This window comes from Odocoileus virginianus, unplaced genomic scaffold, assembly GCF_023699985.2.
Source record: "Odocoileus virginianus isolate 20LAN1187 ecotype Illinois unplaced genomic scaffold, Ovbor_1.2 Unplaced_Scaffold_33, whole genome shotgun sequence".
Taxonomy (NCBI): domain Eukaryota; kingdom Metazoa; phylum Chordata; class Mammalia; order Artiodactyla; family Cervidae; genus Odocoileus; species Odocoileus virginianus.
The window spans coordinates 288,831-306,568 of record NW_027224295.1 but is presented as its reverse complement, the minus strand read 5'-3'; the positions used below and the strand labels follow the sequence as shown (position 1 = coordinate 306,568).

The window sequence follows — 17,738 nt, the reverse complement described above, 5'->3', positions numbered from 1 at the left end:
TACTGGAGTGGGTTGCCATTTCCTCCTCCAGGGGATCTTCCCCATCCAGGGATTGAAACTGTGTCTCTAACTTCTGCATTGGCAGGCAGATTCTTTACCACTAACACCACCTGGGAAAGATAGATAGATAAATAGATAACTCTTGAAGTTATGTCAAATAAGGATCAAAGAAATTGGTAAACAAATAAAAATAAAGAAATTGGAGACCTTGCTCTAAATAGAACTGAATGCTAAGAATACAGTGGAATAAGATAGCATTGGATTCTCCCAGTAGAAAGGGGAGTCAGGGGATGAATACACAGGCATTTAGGGATGTAACCAATACAATGGATTGTTGGATGATAACTACATTAGAAGTTAGCTGTTTAAACTGAAATTAACGTAAAACTCATCAGTTCCAAGACATCAGTTTACTCAGTTGGCCAACATTTCTTGACCATTTACTGTATGTCAGGCACTGGGTTACTCCCAGTAAATATATGATGGTCCAAATAGCCCTGAATATTATAAATCAAGTTTTATTTGGAAAGACAGATAAATAATTACTAGGACACAGAAAAGTGAAATTCAAATGTGAGAGGTAAACAGAGTTACCTCTATGTGTTGGAACACATCATAGGGTTATTTGGAATCTCAGGTTTCCTAGAGGAGGAAAGAGTTGAGCAGGAGATTAAGAGGGTTTTGAGAATTTTGAGTGCTTGGGTCAGGCCTTTTGTCTTGATCATAGCTGGGATTTTTTTTTTTTTTTTTTTTTTGAGGAAGACAGGTAAATGCAGAGGGATTCTCACAACTCATATGATCTTCCTAATCACAGTTAAGTCAAGATCAAAATGTCATTAGGTAAATTATTTCCCATCTTTTTGTCTAGTACTATGTAGATAAGTTGATAATGATTGTTTAAATAGATATAATGGACTACATGAAGTATAGGTTGTCCACTGAATTCTGTCGTCAGATACACCAAGGTTCAATTCCAGTTTTACCACCAGAGACCTGTTTAGCTTAGGACAAGTAACTTAATCAGATAAACCTAGATTATCTATTCTGTATTTTGCTCAATACAACTAACTCAGAAATTGTTGTGATGATTAAATATGACAATTTTAGCTTAGCAAAGTTTGGTATGTATTAAGTGTGACAAAAGTATTAAATGTATGTTTTATGGTTATTATAGTTATTATGGCCTCTTGGAAGGAAGGGTAGGAGAAGAATTTCAAAAAGATAAACAATCTAATTTCTTGTTTAAGGCCCCTTTCCATTTTAAATCTCTCAGTTCTAAAAATCAGGTGGTGAAACTGGTTAGGAAATAGAAAAGAATATTTAAATCAATAAGAAAATAATGTGATAGATATTGATTCTGTCTTTCACTGCAAATGTTATTAAAAATATTAGCAAAATAGAATTAAACAAAATCATGGTAGTTTACAACCCATGCATTTGCATTTGGGCCTCCAAAATATCTGGCTTAATATATGTATCACTCTCAGGATCCATCAAATCTTCTAAAATGCTTTTTTAAACTGCTGGGTCAGGTTAACCTGGAATTAACCTCTTTTCATGCCTTTTAATATCTGTAAAGTTGTAAGGGGGAAAAAGCTAGATGTGTAGCAATTCAAACTGCAGTTATTGAATGTGCCATCTAATGAAATGAAATAATTGTGAATTATCTTCAAACAATTTATCCTAATATGTGAATTTTCTCAAGTGTTTTAACAAAAATCCCAAGCTCATAGATATAAAGAAAATAGAGATGGAAAAACAAAAGGGAGAAAGCAGTTGTGAAGAAAAATATTCATCGTACAGGTATTCATTTTTCCAGTAAATATTTGCATACCTACTATATGACTGATACTGTGGCTGGTAATGATGATACAAGAAGAAGAATGAAAGACACCACCAACAGAGGGATTTGCTTAAAACAAGAAATGCTTATGTTTGTCCCCTTTTAAAATCATTCCTTGTTTTCAATGCTTCCTAAGATAATATCCAAACTCCTTATCATGATAAATAAAGGTCCTTTAAGACGTGGTCCCTGCCTCCTTTTGCACCCTGTCTAACTCACACCCACCTGCACCTGCTCTGGAGGAGTAGCTGCCCAGGCCATGCTTTTAGTCACTTCTGAACTTTACCTGGTGCTGGTGACTTGCCCTTAAGTCTTCTTCACTCCATTTTCATTTGAGTACTTAATTTCTTCTTCTTTTCAGAGTTTCATCATTTGATGAATGAAAAACCAATAAGTCACTCCTTAGCAATTGCTTAGTCACTTTTCTGTGAGACTGTGATTTCCATAAGGGCTTTTCCAGTGCCACTTGTTTCACTTTTAGTGTTTTACAAAATAGAATGAATGTATCTATATGGAACTGCTATGTTTTATAATGGTTATTGTACTGTTATGTGTATAGGCAAAGATAATGAAAATTAAAGAATACCAGATCACCTTACTTGCCCCCTGAGAAACCTGTATGCAGGTCAAGAAGCAATAGTTACAACCAGACATTGAACAATGGACTGGTAAATTGGGAAAGGAGTATGCCAAGGCAGTATATTGTCACTATGTTTATTTAACTTCTATGCAGAGTACATCATGTGAAACGCTGGGCTGGATGAAGCACAAGCTGGAATTAAGATTGCCGGGAGAAATATCAATAACCTCATATATTCAGGTGACACCACCCTTATAGCAGAAAGTGAAGAGGAACTAAATAACCTCCTGATGAAAGTTAAAGAGAAAAGTGAAAGGGCTGACTTAAAACTAAACATTCAAGAAAGTGAAGATCATGGCATCCAATCCCATCACTTCATGGCAAATAGACGGGGAAACAATGGAAGCAGTGACAGACTTTATTTTCTTGGACTTCAAAATCACTGCAGATGGTGACTGCATCTATGAAATTAAAAGATGCTTCCTCCTTGAAAGAAAACCTATGACCAAACTAGACAGAATTTTAAAAAGCAGAAAAATTATTTTGCTGATAAAGGTTCCTCTAGTCAAACTATGGTATTTCCAGTAGTCACGTATGGATGTGAGAATTGGACCATAAAGAAGGCTGAGCACCAAAGAATTGATGCTTTTGAACTGTGGTGTTGGAGAAGACTCTTGCGAGTCCCTTGGATTGCAAGCAGATCAATCAATCTTAAAAGAAATCAATCCTGAATATTCATTGGAAGGACTGATGCTGAAGTGGAAACTCCAATACTTTGGCCACCTGATGTGAAGAACTGACTCATTGGATAAGACCCTGACTCTGGGAAAGATTGAAGGCAGGAGGAGAAGGGGACAACACAGGACAACATGGTTGGATGACATCACTGACTCAATGGACATGTGTTTGAGCAAGCTCCAGGAGATGGGAAACCTGGTATGCTGTAGTTCATGGGATTGCAAAGAGTTGGAAATGACTGGGTGATTAAACAACGTAGAATATATTGAGTGCTGAGAGAAGGGGGAAAATGAGCAGCTAATTTCCATGAGAAAGTAAATTTTGTTATAGAAAAGATGTCAAAATGGAAATTATTTCTAAGAATTTATTTGCAAATAGGTCACATTCTCTAATGTAAGCATAAAGTTGATCCTATTGGCAGTGTTAACCTTCAGTGTTGGAGGTTAATAGGAGATGACTGCCAAAGGAAGACCTAGGAACAGCTATGAGAATTATCAAGTAGCATCACAGGAACATGATGTTGAAGGAAGCTGTGGAGTCTTGAGCTACTTGGTGAAGGGTCTTTAATGTCTCTGCCCCACAAGTGTTTGGTTAATGTCCTGGATGACACTGAGAAAGGTTGTGGTTGGTGGCAAGAACTGATTCATAAACATGTGTGCCTTACTCATTAATCTACACACTAGATTCACGAGCTTTGTAAATAACACTTGTATGAAGCTTATTGAATTTAACAGAAGGCCTTGATCATCATGTAAATAGATTAGAAATAAAAGAACTAACAATTTTCGATTTGAAGGTGGGGGTTGGGCTGAAAATGTATCTTTACTTAACAGTTATCTCTGGAAGTACAGTGTAAATGCACAATACAACAAAATTTCAGAGTAAATGCTGAAGAAACAGATATTAAGAGAATCCACTTAAGCAGTAAGAACAGTTGGATAGTTATGAATTGTTCATATTAATACATTAATTAAATCCCTTTATCCTTTCATCTGAAATATTATTTTGTAAGTTTTACTTCTCTTCAATTCAGAAACTAGTAAAGTTTTAGTTGAAACTCATAGTCATCTATGTTTTCTACTTTTATGCCCCAAAATCTACAGCTTAGTCAAGAATTAGCAAAACGTTGGAATACACACAAGGCATAAACCAAATGACTTTAAAACTATGAATGTGAAAGCTTTAATCTTATGAGGCCACAACAGTCTCTGGTGTATCTATAGAGTGTTTAATAATCTCTGATATATATATATTTTTATTCTACCAAAGTACATAGTTTAAAAAGTTAAGTTGCTCTTTATCAAACTGCATCCTCTATTCCTCCCAACTTTACAGGTCTAGTTGGTTTGATTATATGAACACAAACCTATAGAACAGAGATCTCATTTTTGTTACTGCCAATGTCTCTATTCAAAATAACTGAATGTCTAAAAACTTGTTTACAAGCTTGGTTAGTCTCACTGACCTGCGAACAGGTTTATCCAGCACCAGCACAGTTGCTCTGGCCATAGGAGCATGAGCCCTGAGTGCCGATGAGAAGCTCTATGGGAGTGGCAGTTTCATCATGGCACAGGAGAGCCACTAAGAACTTTCCTCAGAAACCAGCTTGATTATAGTGAGGCTTTTAAACTTTATCTTATTATTTTTCTATTGTATTAATTTCCATTTAATTAGTTGTCTTAGTACACTGCTAAATTGAGGTAAAATGCTCCTCTACCCACACACACACACAAAAAAAAAAAAACCCTGAAATATTCCATCTCTGATTTTTTTGTTTTACAATCAACCATTAATTAACTAATCTGGTATTTCTTCCTGTCAGAAATTTTATGTACTTTTTTCTAAATATGTATTAGTGTCTAACTCTTGATGTCAAACAGCCAAACTGTTGTATAGAATTTTTTTATGAGTAACTAGACATGGATTAATACATTAATACAGGTAATGTGTTCTATCATGATTTTACATATATACCAGCTACTAGGAAAATTATATCTGCTCTAACGACTGGAGTAATTCAGTTTCAAGTTTCAAATCACCAATAATTATCCTAATTTTAATTAACACTTCTCTAGTTGTAACAGTGTGTTTACAAACTTTGATTGCTACATTTTCTAAAATATAAGGTGGAATAATAGTGTCCATTCAAAGTAAATAATCATATTGTGCTTGAATTCATTTGTCCACTTTAAACTTGTATATAACATATTTAAACAACATGATACACTAAAACAAATATAACACAATATAACTTTCTGAAATAATGAAATGCAAAGAATAGAGCCAATAGCATAGCTTACTGTTTCTAACCAAATCGTATATGTTTTTAAAACTGATTGAAAAATAACATAACATTGTAAAAATTACAAATGCATCAGTTACAATATTTTTAAACTTTTAATCTGAGTTTCATTCATGAAAATAAATGATTATTTTTCTTTTTATTATTGAATTATATTTGTCTTAAATGTTATATTAGTTTCAGTTTATGTATGGCATAATCATTCAATATCTTTATAGATTATACTCCACTTAAATTTGCTATAAAATGTTGACTGTATTCCCTGTGCTGAACACTACATCCTTGTAACTGATATGTTTTATGCTCACTTTACACCTGTTTGCACATCTTAATCCCCTTCACTGATGAGGCACAAGGCTCTACTCTTCGGCCTTCTGGTAACCACTAGTTTGTCCTTTGTATCTGTGAGCCCATTCCTTTTTTGTTATGTTTGCCTTTTTGTTTTAGATTCAACATATAAATGAAAACATACAGTATTTGTCCTTCTCTTTGTGACTTAGTATGATAATCTCTAGTGGCATCTGTGTTGCTGCAAATGGCATTATGTTATTCTTTATTGTGACTATTATTTCATTGTGTATATGTACCACATCTTTTTTATCCATTTATCTGTTGATGGACATTTAGGTTGCTTCCATGTCCTGCCTATTGTAACTATGCGTTCTTTTTTCTTCTTTACCATTTCCATTGCTACTGATATAAGTAGACATCATATCTAAAGCATATGCAAAGTTTTCTAAAGATATTTTTGCCAAATTTTTTATTATTTTGAATTCTTTTATTTAATCATTTATTCATTCAGCAAATATTTTCTGAATACCTGTTCATCTCCAAGGAGTTTCTTTAATTGCCAACTCTATTATTTGGGATATGGGCTAAGCTTCTATTATAAGAAGATCCACAATTCAGTTGTCCATACAAGAGAAACATCTATCTCCCTCACACATGTTAAAGCAAGGAAAGTAGGTGGGCTTTGCTTCATGACACCATTCGGGGTTCCAGGCAAGTGGGGATGCCACTGTCTTAGATCAGGCTGCTGTACATGATACCATAGACTGGGGGTCTTATAAAATGGAAATTTATTTTTTTGCAGTTCTGGAGACAGTATATCCCAGATCAGAATATCAGCATGGTTGGGTTCTGATGAAGCCTTCTTCTGGGTTGCAGACTGCTGTATCCTTGTATCTTCACATGGAGGAAAGAAAGCAAGCGAGCTCTCTGGGGCTTCACCTTTTTAAAGGCACTAATCCCATTCATAGGGCTTTGTTGGTCCTTTATTGGACCAGAACCTGGTGGTCCAGAGTCAACTATGAGAGAGTGAAAGGAGGAAAGAGGCTAATATTCCCTGGGTTATGCAGCTGGCTTTCGCACTCCAGGGAATCAGCCAGAAATAAAGATATTGGGGGGGTGGGGGGGGACCCAAGCTCTGATGGAGCAAAGGTGTTTTAATCAACATGGTGTGGGTATATATACTGTCTTACAAGGTGGTTATTCTCAGCAAAGATAAAGATTAAAATTCCAGACTTACAAAACATAAGGCAATCCCTATTAAAGAGAGAGAGTTGTAAACAATCACTTTTTACCATATGGTTCATAAGAAGGAAGAGGGTACTTATCACCATATTGAAAAACTAATGAAGGACATGCCTGGATTCCTCAGCCCCAGGAAAGGTGTGCCTCTCCTCTTAATTCCTGAATATTTGCCTCGGGAAAGGCGTGCCTCTCCTCTTAATTCCTGAATATTCAGGAATTAATAAGGGCCAGAGGATTCCTGACAGATCCAAAACAGCACACAGGAAAGCCTCCTGTTAAATGCTTCCTGACAATTTCCCCTATTTTATTATATTTGTGAAAAAGGTCCTGACCAAATGAGTTTGGTTAGTATTAACCAACGTTATAGAAAGGTGATGAAGAAACAACAAATACAATTATCAAGACAATCACCAAAGTTACAGTTTCAGACCAAATGCTGTGGGTAATACTTTGAAACTATCTTCATGGGTCTAGCCCAGATAATTCGTTCAGTTGAAGTTTCCAAATTAGTGGAAGAGGGCAGATGTTTAGGAAAAGTTTCAAAGGTTTTCTTTTGCAGTAATCGTACATTCAGAGAGTCATTATCATGTAAAGGAAATTTGATTTGTTCGCAGTTGTAGGCACTATGATTAAATTGAACAGGAGTAATACAATAATATGATTGAATTGAATTGAATTGAATAATATGATTGAATTGAACAGGAGTAATACAAAACTGGCAATTAATACAAGTTACAGATTAAATTGTAAGTGGGACACAGGCCTGTATAAAATATGACTGATTACAGCAAAAGAAATAGTTACTATGACCACGACTGGCCCCTGTGAAATGTCCGGTCTGAGTCCCAAGCTCTTCGGTGCTGGCAGCAAGTTTTCAAATGTCCCATTGTTCAGGCCCAATGTGTTTATCGAGGACAATTCGAGGAGGAGGAGGAGGCCAGCTGAGGAGGAGGAGGAGGAGGCCAGCCAAGAAGTCCTTTGTCATGGTAATGTTTCAACGTAGTGTTAGTAACCTTTTACATAATGTTTTTTGTTCTTTCCCTAACTCTTTCCCTAAAGTTTCAGTAGTAAACATGGTTCACAGACAGAAGGGCAGCAATGTCCGAAAGTCTTCTTTTGGAGGCAGGACAAAGCCCAAGTTTGTCAGCTGACATTTATGCATAATTCTGCTGGGCCCATACACAAAGGAAGGACTTCATAACCTAAAGAAATGTTAGTTTTTCTTTCTCCCCAGGGTGTGAGGGTTCCAGGGAGGGGGCATATGGGTAGGAGTCATTGGTTGATACTATCGGTCTTTTCTCCGTCTATTTTACCACCTGTAATAAAGGGTGGTTGGGAAAGTAAGCCCAGTTGAGTTTGGGAGGCACAGGCTATCAGGAAAATGTATTCAGGACTCCAAGGCATTCCCTGTTGAGAGATCAAATTTTCAGCTTTATTAGTAAGGGTTTTTATCTGTCCCCAAGAGGGGAGGTCATACTATTGATGCCACTGAGGGCGGTGCTTTCTGGAGATCTTTAGAGCCGCCATGGCCTGTATTGGAATCTCTTCCTCACGGGGTTCTTGTTGTTTTGTTTCCATTTTGAATGTTGGGGGCCCCCTTGGGTCAAATTTTCCAAGGAAAAACTTTATTGGATCCATTTGGGAAATACAAGCATATCCCTTTCCCTATAAGATTGATTTCCCAGATTTCTGTTGATTATTGAACCCGTCTTGGTACCAAATGGGCAGAGGAAGAGAAGTGTCCTTCAATTCCTCAAAATGTCTTTCTGCTCTTGTTAAAATATTTCCCTGTGGTAGGTTTAAAATTTTTAAAACAAATAAAGCTGTATTAACAATAGTTATAGGTTTAGAAAATATGTTGGGATCTAGTAAAGTCTGCTTTAGATAAGGAAGACAGTAGTGTACCTGTGTATTCCCCCTCCTTTAATTTTTTTTTATTTGTAACTTTAGTGTGTGATGTATTCGTTCGACTATGTCTTGTGTGTGTGGATGATAAGGAATACCTGTAATATGTTTAATAGAAAAAGATTGTAAAAATTCTTTAAAGTGTCTAGAAATATAGTCAGGGCCATTTTCTGTTTTAATAGAACTAGGAGTTTATGGTGGAGGTTCCTATATTTTTTAATACAAAAACTGAATATATAGAATCAGAGATATATTAATGGGGTAAAGATGTAGGCAAATAACTTGGATAAAAGCACATAATTCATTCTGTTGAGCAGAATGAAATTTAGTATAAAAGGCTTTATGTGTTTTAAGAGTCCAAAAAAAATGCTTTGGCATTTTTAGTCCCATCTATATAAAAGATAGGTTCGATAAAGGAGAGAAATGTTATGGACCTAACAGAAGCAGAAGATATTAAGAAGAGGTGGCAAGAATACACAGAAGAACCATACAAAAAAGATCTTCACGACCCAGATAATCACGATGGTGTGATCACTCACCTAGAGCCAGACATCCTGGAATGTGAAGTCAAATGGGCCTTAGGAAGCATCACTTTCAACAAAGCTAGTGGAGGTGATGGAATTCCATTTGAGCTATTTCAAATCACGAAAGATGATGCTGTGAAAGTGCTGCACTCAATATGCCAGCAAATTTGGAAAACTCACCAGTGGCCACAGGACTGGAAAAGGTCAGTTTTCATTCCAATCCAAAGAAAGGCAATCCCAAAGAATGCTCAAACTACTGCACAATTGCACTCATCTCACATGTTAGTAAAGTAATGCTCAAAATTCTCCAAGCCAGGCTTCAGCAATATGTGAACCGTGAACTTCCAGATGTTCAAGCTGGTTTTAGAAAAGGCAAAGGAACCAGAGATCAAATTGCCAACATCTGCTGGATCATCAAAAAAGCAAGAGAGTTCCAGAAAAACATCTATTTCTGGTTTATTGACTATGCCAAAGCCTTTGACTGTGTGGATCACAATAAACTGTGGAAAATTCTGAAAGAGACGGGAATACCAGACCACCTGACCCACCTCTTGAGAAACCTATATGCAGGTCAGGAAGCAACAGTTAGAACTAGACATGAAACAACAGACTGTTTCCAAATAGGAAAAGGAGTACATCAAGGCTGTATATTGTCACCCTGCTTATTTAACTTATATGCAGAGCACATCATGAGAAACGTTGGGCTGGAAGAAGCACACACTGGAATCAAGGTTGCCGAGAAAAATATCAACTATCTCAGATATACAGATGACACCACCCTTATGGCCGAACGTGAAGATGAACTAAAAAGCCTCTTGATGAAAGTAAAAGAGGAGAGTGAAAAATTTTGCTAAAAGCTCAACATTCAGAAAAACTAAGATCATGGCATCTGGTCCCATCACTTCATGGAAATAGATGGGGAAACAGTGTCAGACTTTTTTTTTTTTTTTTCCGGGGGGGGGGCTCCAAAATCACTGCAGATGGTGATTGCAGCCATGAAATTAAAAGATGCTTATTCCTTGGAAGGAAATTTATGACCAACCTAGATAGCATATTAAAAAACAGAGGCATTACTTTGCCAACAAAGGTCCATCTGGCCAAGGCTATGGTTTTCCCAGTGATTATGTATGGATGTGAGAGTTGGACTGTGAAGAAAGCTGAGCACCGAAAAATTGATGCTTTTGAACTGTGGTGTTGGAGAAGACTCTTGAGAGTCCCTTGGACTGCAAGGGGATCCAACCAGTCCATCCTAAAGGAGATCAGTCCTGGGTGTTCATTGGAAGGACTGATGTTGAAGCTGAAACTCCAATACCTTGGCCACCTGATGTGAAGAGTTGACTCATTGGAAGAGACCCTGATGCTGGGAGGGATTGGAGGCAGGAGGAGAAGGGGATGACAGAGGATGAGATGGCTGGATGGCATCACCGACTCGATGGGCATGAGTTTGAGTAACTCCGGGAGTTTGTGATGGATAGGGAGGCCTGGCGTGCTGCGATTCATGGGGTCGCAAAGAGTCAGACACGACTGAGCGACTGAAATGAACTGAACTGAACTGATATAAAAGGAATGCTAGAAATAATAAATTCAGTGTTTTTGAAGAAATTCCATAGTTTACCAGAAGGATAATGAAATGAAATTTCTCTAAAATATTTTAGAAAAGCTAATTGGAAATTGGTAGAAGTTTGTAATGTGTTCTCAAATTGAGATTTATTTGTAATAAAGTTTTATTAAAGTATAAAAGAGATAGAGAAAGCTTCTGACATAGGCATCAGAAGGGGGCAGAAAGAGTGCCCCCTGCTAGTCTTTAGCCAGGTGTCATATAACTACTAGCAGTCTGCTAATTAGAGAAAGGAAATGTCTCAAAACTGAAGAGAATAGCACCAGGCCCCTCACCCACAACATGCATTTTGAGATAACCTTGGCACCAGGTGAGTTGTCCCGGGCCACAAAATGATTGACATGAATCTTGAAGAAAGGCAGGTTTCCAAGCAAATACAGTTTCATTAACATAGCTTAAGAGAACATTTGCATGAGTAAAACATACTGGTTTGTCAAGTTGGTTCTGAGTCTTAGGCAGAACTGACTTGAAGAAAGAATCTAGGGTAAATACATAGTTCATTAACATAGCTTAAGACAAACATTTCCATAAGAAAAACACATTGGTTAACTCAGGGTTTGAGAATAGTATGTCAAGGCTGTATATTGTCACCCTGCTTATTTAACTTACATGCAGAGTACATCATGAGAAACACTGGGCTGGAAGAAGCACAAGCTGGAATCAAGATTGCTGGGAGAAATATCAATAACCTCAGATATGCAGATGACACCACCCTTATGGCAGAAAGTAAAGAGGAACTGAAAAGCCTCTTAATGAAAGTGAAAGAGGAGAGTAAAAAAGTTGGCTTAAAGCTTAACATTCAGAAAACTAAGATCATGGCATCTGGTCCCATCACCTCATGGGAAATAGATGGGGAGATAGTGGAAACAGTGTCAGACTTTATTTTGGGGGGCTCCAAAATCACTGCAGATGGTGATTGCAGCCATGAAATTAAAAGACACTTACTCCTTGGAAGGAAAGTTGTGACCAACTAGATAGCATATTAAAAAGCAGAGATATTATTTTGCCAACAAAAGTCCATCTGGCCAAGGCTATGGTATTTCCAGTGGTCATGTATGGATGTGAGAGTTGGACTGTGAAGAAAGCTGAGCACCAAAGAATTGATGCTTTTGAACTGTAGTGTTGGAGAAGACTCTTGAGAGTCCCCTGGACTGCAAGGAGATCCAACCAGTCCATCCTGAAGGAGATCAGTCCTGGGTGTTCATTGGAAGGACTGATGCTGAAGCTGAAACTCCAATACTTTGGCCACCTCATGAGAAGAGTTGACTCGTTGGAAAAGACCCTGATGCTGGGAGGGATTGGGGGCAGGAGGAGAAGGGGACGACAGAGGATGAGATGGCTGGATGACATCACCGACTCGATGGACATGAGTTTGAGTAAACTCCGGGAGTTTGTGATGGACAGGGAGGCCTGGTGTGCTGCAATTCATGGGGTCGCAAAGAGTCAGACACGACTGAGAAACTGAACTGAACTGAACTGAACTTTAAGTGAAACCAGGTGTCATTATGGCAACACAGTATTTTAAGAGAAACCTCCTTTTAAATTTGTATAGAGAAGGAAAAAAAAAAAAAGAAATATCACTAGTTTGTTTCCTCCTGCCACTTAAGAGAGATAAAAATGTCTGACACTTGCAGCCTATTTTCTCCATTTGGAGACCCCTGGCCTTCCTGCCTGTTAAGTCAAACTAGATCGGCCAAGTAAAAGACCGAAGGTTTGTGGGGGCAGGGTGGCCCAAAAAGTCCAGTAGGTATTCTAGAGGGGACTGCTTGAGGGTAAAGGAGAAAGTCATTTAGGGCTGGTATATCGACGGCAGCACTGCCGGATGTTGAGGGTTTGAGGGAAAAGGTGGAATTTGCCCCTGGTTTTTGTTGAAGGGAACCTTGGGGGAGGGGGGCTCCTGCTTGGAGTTTCCTGGAATAGGTTTCCCTTTAATATCAAATTTAGATTTACACTCTTTGGCCCAATGCATTTCCTCTATAGCAATGAGGGCAGATTTTTGGAGGTTTCTTATTAGCTTTCTTAGGACAGTCCCTTTTTAAATGGTTTTATCTCCACATGTAAAGGATACTTCATTTTCTTTTTTTAAGGCAGCAATCATTGTTTCAGCCAGCATTTACATCTTTTGAGTTTTTGATCTTATATGGCTACAAGCTGTCAAATATTCAAAAATAGTCCCTGTCTCACAAATTGGAGCTATAGCCTTTTGAGATACTTGATTTGCATTTTCATAAGCAAGTAATTTTTTTAGTTGTCTTTTATCTTTTTTTTTTTTTTTTTTCAAATACAGTATGGAAAATAGCAGTTCCTAGAGACTTTGGGATTTGTGCCCGCTGGCAGGGAAGAAGTGCTTGGAGCAACTGGGGCAGGATTATTAGGAAAATTCTGAAAGTAAAGTAGAAAAGTGAGGGGGCTAAAGTGAAATAGAAAAGTGAGGGGGCTTTCTAGCCGATTGACCCATGTTTTAGTACTTATCAGCCTCAATAGGCCCTGGGGGTCACTCCGTCCGAATCCAGATGGAGTCCCCGGTGTACCAGAGTCCGTTTCTGGGCGCCACTTGTTGGTCCTTTATTGGACCTTAACCTGGTGGTCCAGAGTCGATGGTGAGAGAGTGAAAGAAGGAAAGAAGCTAATATTCCCTGGGTTATGCAGACGGCTTTCATGCTCCAGGGAATCAGCCAGAAATATATATATATATATATATATATATATATATACACACACACATATATATATGTATAGAGAGAGAGACAGAGACAGAAAGAGAGAGAGAAAGAAAAAAAGAAAGGAAGGAAGACACTGGTGGAGACAAGCTCTGATGGAGCAAAGGTGTTTTAATCAACATGGTGTGGGCATATATACTGTCTTTCAAGGTAGTTATTCTCAGCAAAGATAAAGATTAAAATTCCAGACTTACAAAACATAAGGTAAGCCCTATTAAAGACAGAGAACTATAAACAACAACTTTTTACCATATGGTTCATAAGAAGGAAGAGGGTACTTATCACCATATTGAAAAACTAACGAAGGACATGCCTGAATTCCTCAGCCTCAGGAAAGGTGTGCCTCTCCTCTTAATAAGGGCCAGAGGATTCCTGACAGATCCAAAATAGCACACAGGAAGACTCCTACTAAATGCTTCCTGACAGGTCTCCACCATCATAATCTAATTTAATACCCAAAGTCTCACCTCCTAATACCACCACAATAAGAATTCAGATTTCAACAAATAAATTTTGGAAAATACTAAGATTCCATCTACCACTGTTAACATGTCTTCCAAAGTGGCTCCAATAATTGACGTTTGCAGCCAGTTACATGAAAGTTGAAAATAAGTAGAGGACAATAAATTTAATTTTATGAAAATCATGAAGAATTTTAACACATAACTTCACTCATGGCCACACTCAAATGAAAGGAAGAGTAGAAAATATAGTCTTGAGATTGTCAGTATTTCTTATTGAAAGAAGAGCCAAATGGATTTTCAAACAGGTTGAAGTCTCTTTGCCCAGCCCTCTTATCCAAACATAAATGAATATTCATATTCTCGTTAAAACAAACATAAGAATGGCTACCTTCTGCCTAAAGGAGAAAATCCATGTTCAATTCCAATTACTGCAACCAGCTCAAAATCTAGACTCTGGGAAGATTAGGTCTGATATGGTTCTTTGAAGCCTCAAAACCTATAAAATGATAGACAAAATATCTTTCTTGTTCTTGACCTTCTTCCCCATACAAAATATGCAATATAAAGTAGTATAAAAGGAACAAAATAACTACAGTAGAAAGTTCCCTTGGGAAACGCTCATAAGCAATAATTATTACAAAATCCTCCTTAACAGATTAAAAGGCATCTAAGCACCAGCATTGAAATAAATTTTTTTGGTGAGTGCCTCTGGAAACCTTGGTTCTCTTTTCTGGAAGTTACACCGGATTTATTGGAAGGTCCTTCCTTATCATAAAGCAGAGCATGCCATTATCGGCCTTCACAATGTTTGCCACATGCTTCCTGCCGTTGTACGTTTAGAGATTCAAGGGTTGTTCCTGAGATTGTATATGATAGCAAAGTCTAATGGAAAGATATGAGGGCATCTTGGAACAGCACTAATTATCTCTTGCTATTGAAATACAAAAACAGTTGACTTCTCTAATCCTGTTAAGTTCTAAATTTCTGAACCCTATCCCATTTTTAAATTATTTTCATAGAGCTAACATAAAACAGGCAGAGATAACTTCTCTTAGCAAATCTCTATTCACTTCTGATTTTTCTGAAAAAATGGCCCATTCTTATTTGAGCTCATAACTTCTTTAAACATTTTTAGAAAGCAGCAAAGATTACTGATAGTTGGGCTTTCTCTAGTTTTTCCTCATAATGCTGAAATATATATGCTTATAGCCTGCCATTCATATTTTAGTGGTAATGGGATAACATGGGCCATCAGCTTTCTATCAAACAGTACTTTTTTCTTACACTGTCTGCTCTTCCAGTGAACTAATAGTCCATATTTGAGATTTTTTTTTTCTTATAACAATCCCTGAGGTAGGCAGTGATTTAGAGTAAGTCTGCTTCTATGTGATCATTTAGAGACAAGTTCCTTGTATGCTGCCGTGCAAGACTTCCTAGGTATTAACTTTATTTCCATGGTGAATGCTAGATAATCATTTTTGGTGCATTCTACCATCTGAGGAGGGGGACTGTGCACAATTCCAAGATGAGGAGCTTGCTCTTCATTGGAAATGACCTCAAAGTTGACACCCTTACCTCTGTGCATATCCCGTGTTTCCTGACACAGTCACAAGGGCACATCTTGCTTCTAGGTTGGTTAGGAGCGTATTTCATTCACTGTGTGGTCATTTGTTCATGTAAAATATGTTCTTATGGAAGCAATGAGAAGTAATATTTGCATAAGAAAAGCATGAATTCTGTAAGAGTCCATTATGATTGTTATCTATTATTCTCCCATTATTTTGCATTATCCATTACTTGCAACTTCCCAGTTGGTGCTAGTGGTAAAGAACCCATCTGCCAATGCAGGAGACATAAGAGACATGGGTTTGATCCCTGGGTTGGGAAGATCCCCTGGAATAGGGCATGGTAACCCTCTCCACTATTCTTGCCAGGAGAATCCCATGGACAGAGGGGTTAGACAAAGGTCTGAGTTCTGAAAGTTAAAATTCCCTCTTTGTGTAAATGTGTCATTTATGTTAGACAGTGACTCAGGTTCTTGTCATGGTCTCTGTTACTCATGTTCCTTTTCCATTCTTAGCTTGGTCAATTAAAATTAAACTGAAATCCATTCAAAAACAAAATAACACCACTAGATAGTCATGACTGCCACTTCTTGATAATCCTGGAAATCAATGTAACAACTCTCAGTACTTTGCTGCACATATATGTGGGTTCTCAATTGGGTTGCATCATTTCTAAGAAGATAAACATCCAGCCACTAGGCTTAGATTTCTACAATCTCAAGTCTTAGAAAGATGCAGAGAAAACTTATTACCATAAGTTTTTTTTCTTAGAGAGTTGGTATATAATTATCCTGGCAATGAAGATGAAATTATCTTTTTCTTTTCCAGATACATTACACTAAAATGAATTATTCCTTATCAATTGCTTCCCAGAAATATAAATTTGGCAGAATTTCTGTCTATCTTTCTTTTCACCTCTAATATACAGACTTTATTTTTCCCTCCTCATACCTTACTATCAATGAAATTTCAAGTATTTTATAAAATGAGGCCTATGGGATTGTCTTGAGGGATAAAGACAACCAAATAATTTTAGGTCTTCCTCTCTTCCTTCCAACCTAACCATGTGGCCATTTATCACACACCCTCAACCCTTATACAATTTGGTATCTGATATTAAGCCCTTTTCTTGTCACCCTTCTATATACTTGAAAAGAATTCATAATTTTGATATAATTTATAAACATATACATAAAATTATATATATGAAACCAATGGACCTATGCTGTGAAAAAGTTGGAGGGAAGTATAATTTCAGTGTATGAAAATGAAAATGAAATTGATGTATATTTCTTAAGCTAATTGCATTAAAGTTTACACACAATTGACCAGATTGTCATCTTGTGTAGCACTTTTTCTTGGAAATAGACCTTTCATAATTCTCCTCTTGAAGTCTCATACTTGTGTTTTAGAGGAAATTTGATTTATATAAGTGGAGGATAGAGATTTTTAAAAAATACTAATGTGAGATGAGAAAATTATAGCACTCTTTGTCAATAACCTGTATTATTCTTACTGAATATTCTTGCTAGAATTTTATTATTCAGTGAATATTATTCTGTTATTATTTATGTTCAAATATGTGTTTTATGTCTAGAGATTCTTGGGATATTACCTCAGTACACAATTTTATTTCAAATTCCATATAAGTTTTGGGGTTGATTCCTCTCAAATACAGTAACATTGATTACTGTCTAAATCTATTGCAGTGTTCCTGAATACTATGACTATGGTCATGGAGTAAGTGAGGATGCCTATGACAGCTATGGTAAGACCTTTTCTTTACTAAAACTGAAATCAAAACATTCATCAGTCACTGACAACGCAGAAATTACCTCTATCTTTCTAACCTCAGTTTTTTTTAGAAGTCCAGATCACATTGATTTATGTAATTACAGGGTGAGATTTTACCTAGAGAGCCAGAAAATTGAACAGATTAATTTTGA

The 17,738-nt window shown here is 37.1% G+C and overlaps 1 long non-coding RNA gene across 1 annotated transcript in view; it reads left to right on the top strand.

Annotated features, from left to right (window-relative positions):
• Positions 1–17,498: 17,498 nt before the first annotated feature.
• The window catches only part of LOC110144988 (uncharacterized), a 28,465-nt gene continuing 28,225 nt past the window's right edge, over positions 17,499–17,738 (top strand). The window contains exon 1 of the long non-coding RNA XR_011486186.1: positions 17,499–17,560. This is a non-coding gene — a long non-coding RNA (uncharacterized lncRNA). The remainder of the gene's footprint in view (positions 17,561–17,738) is intronic.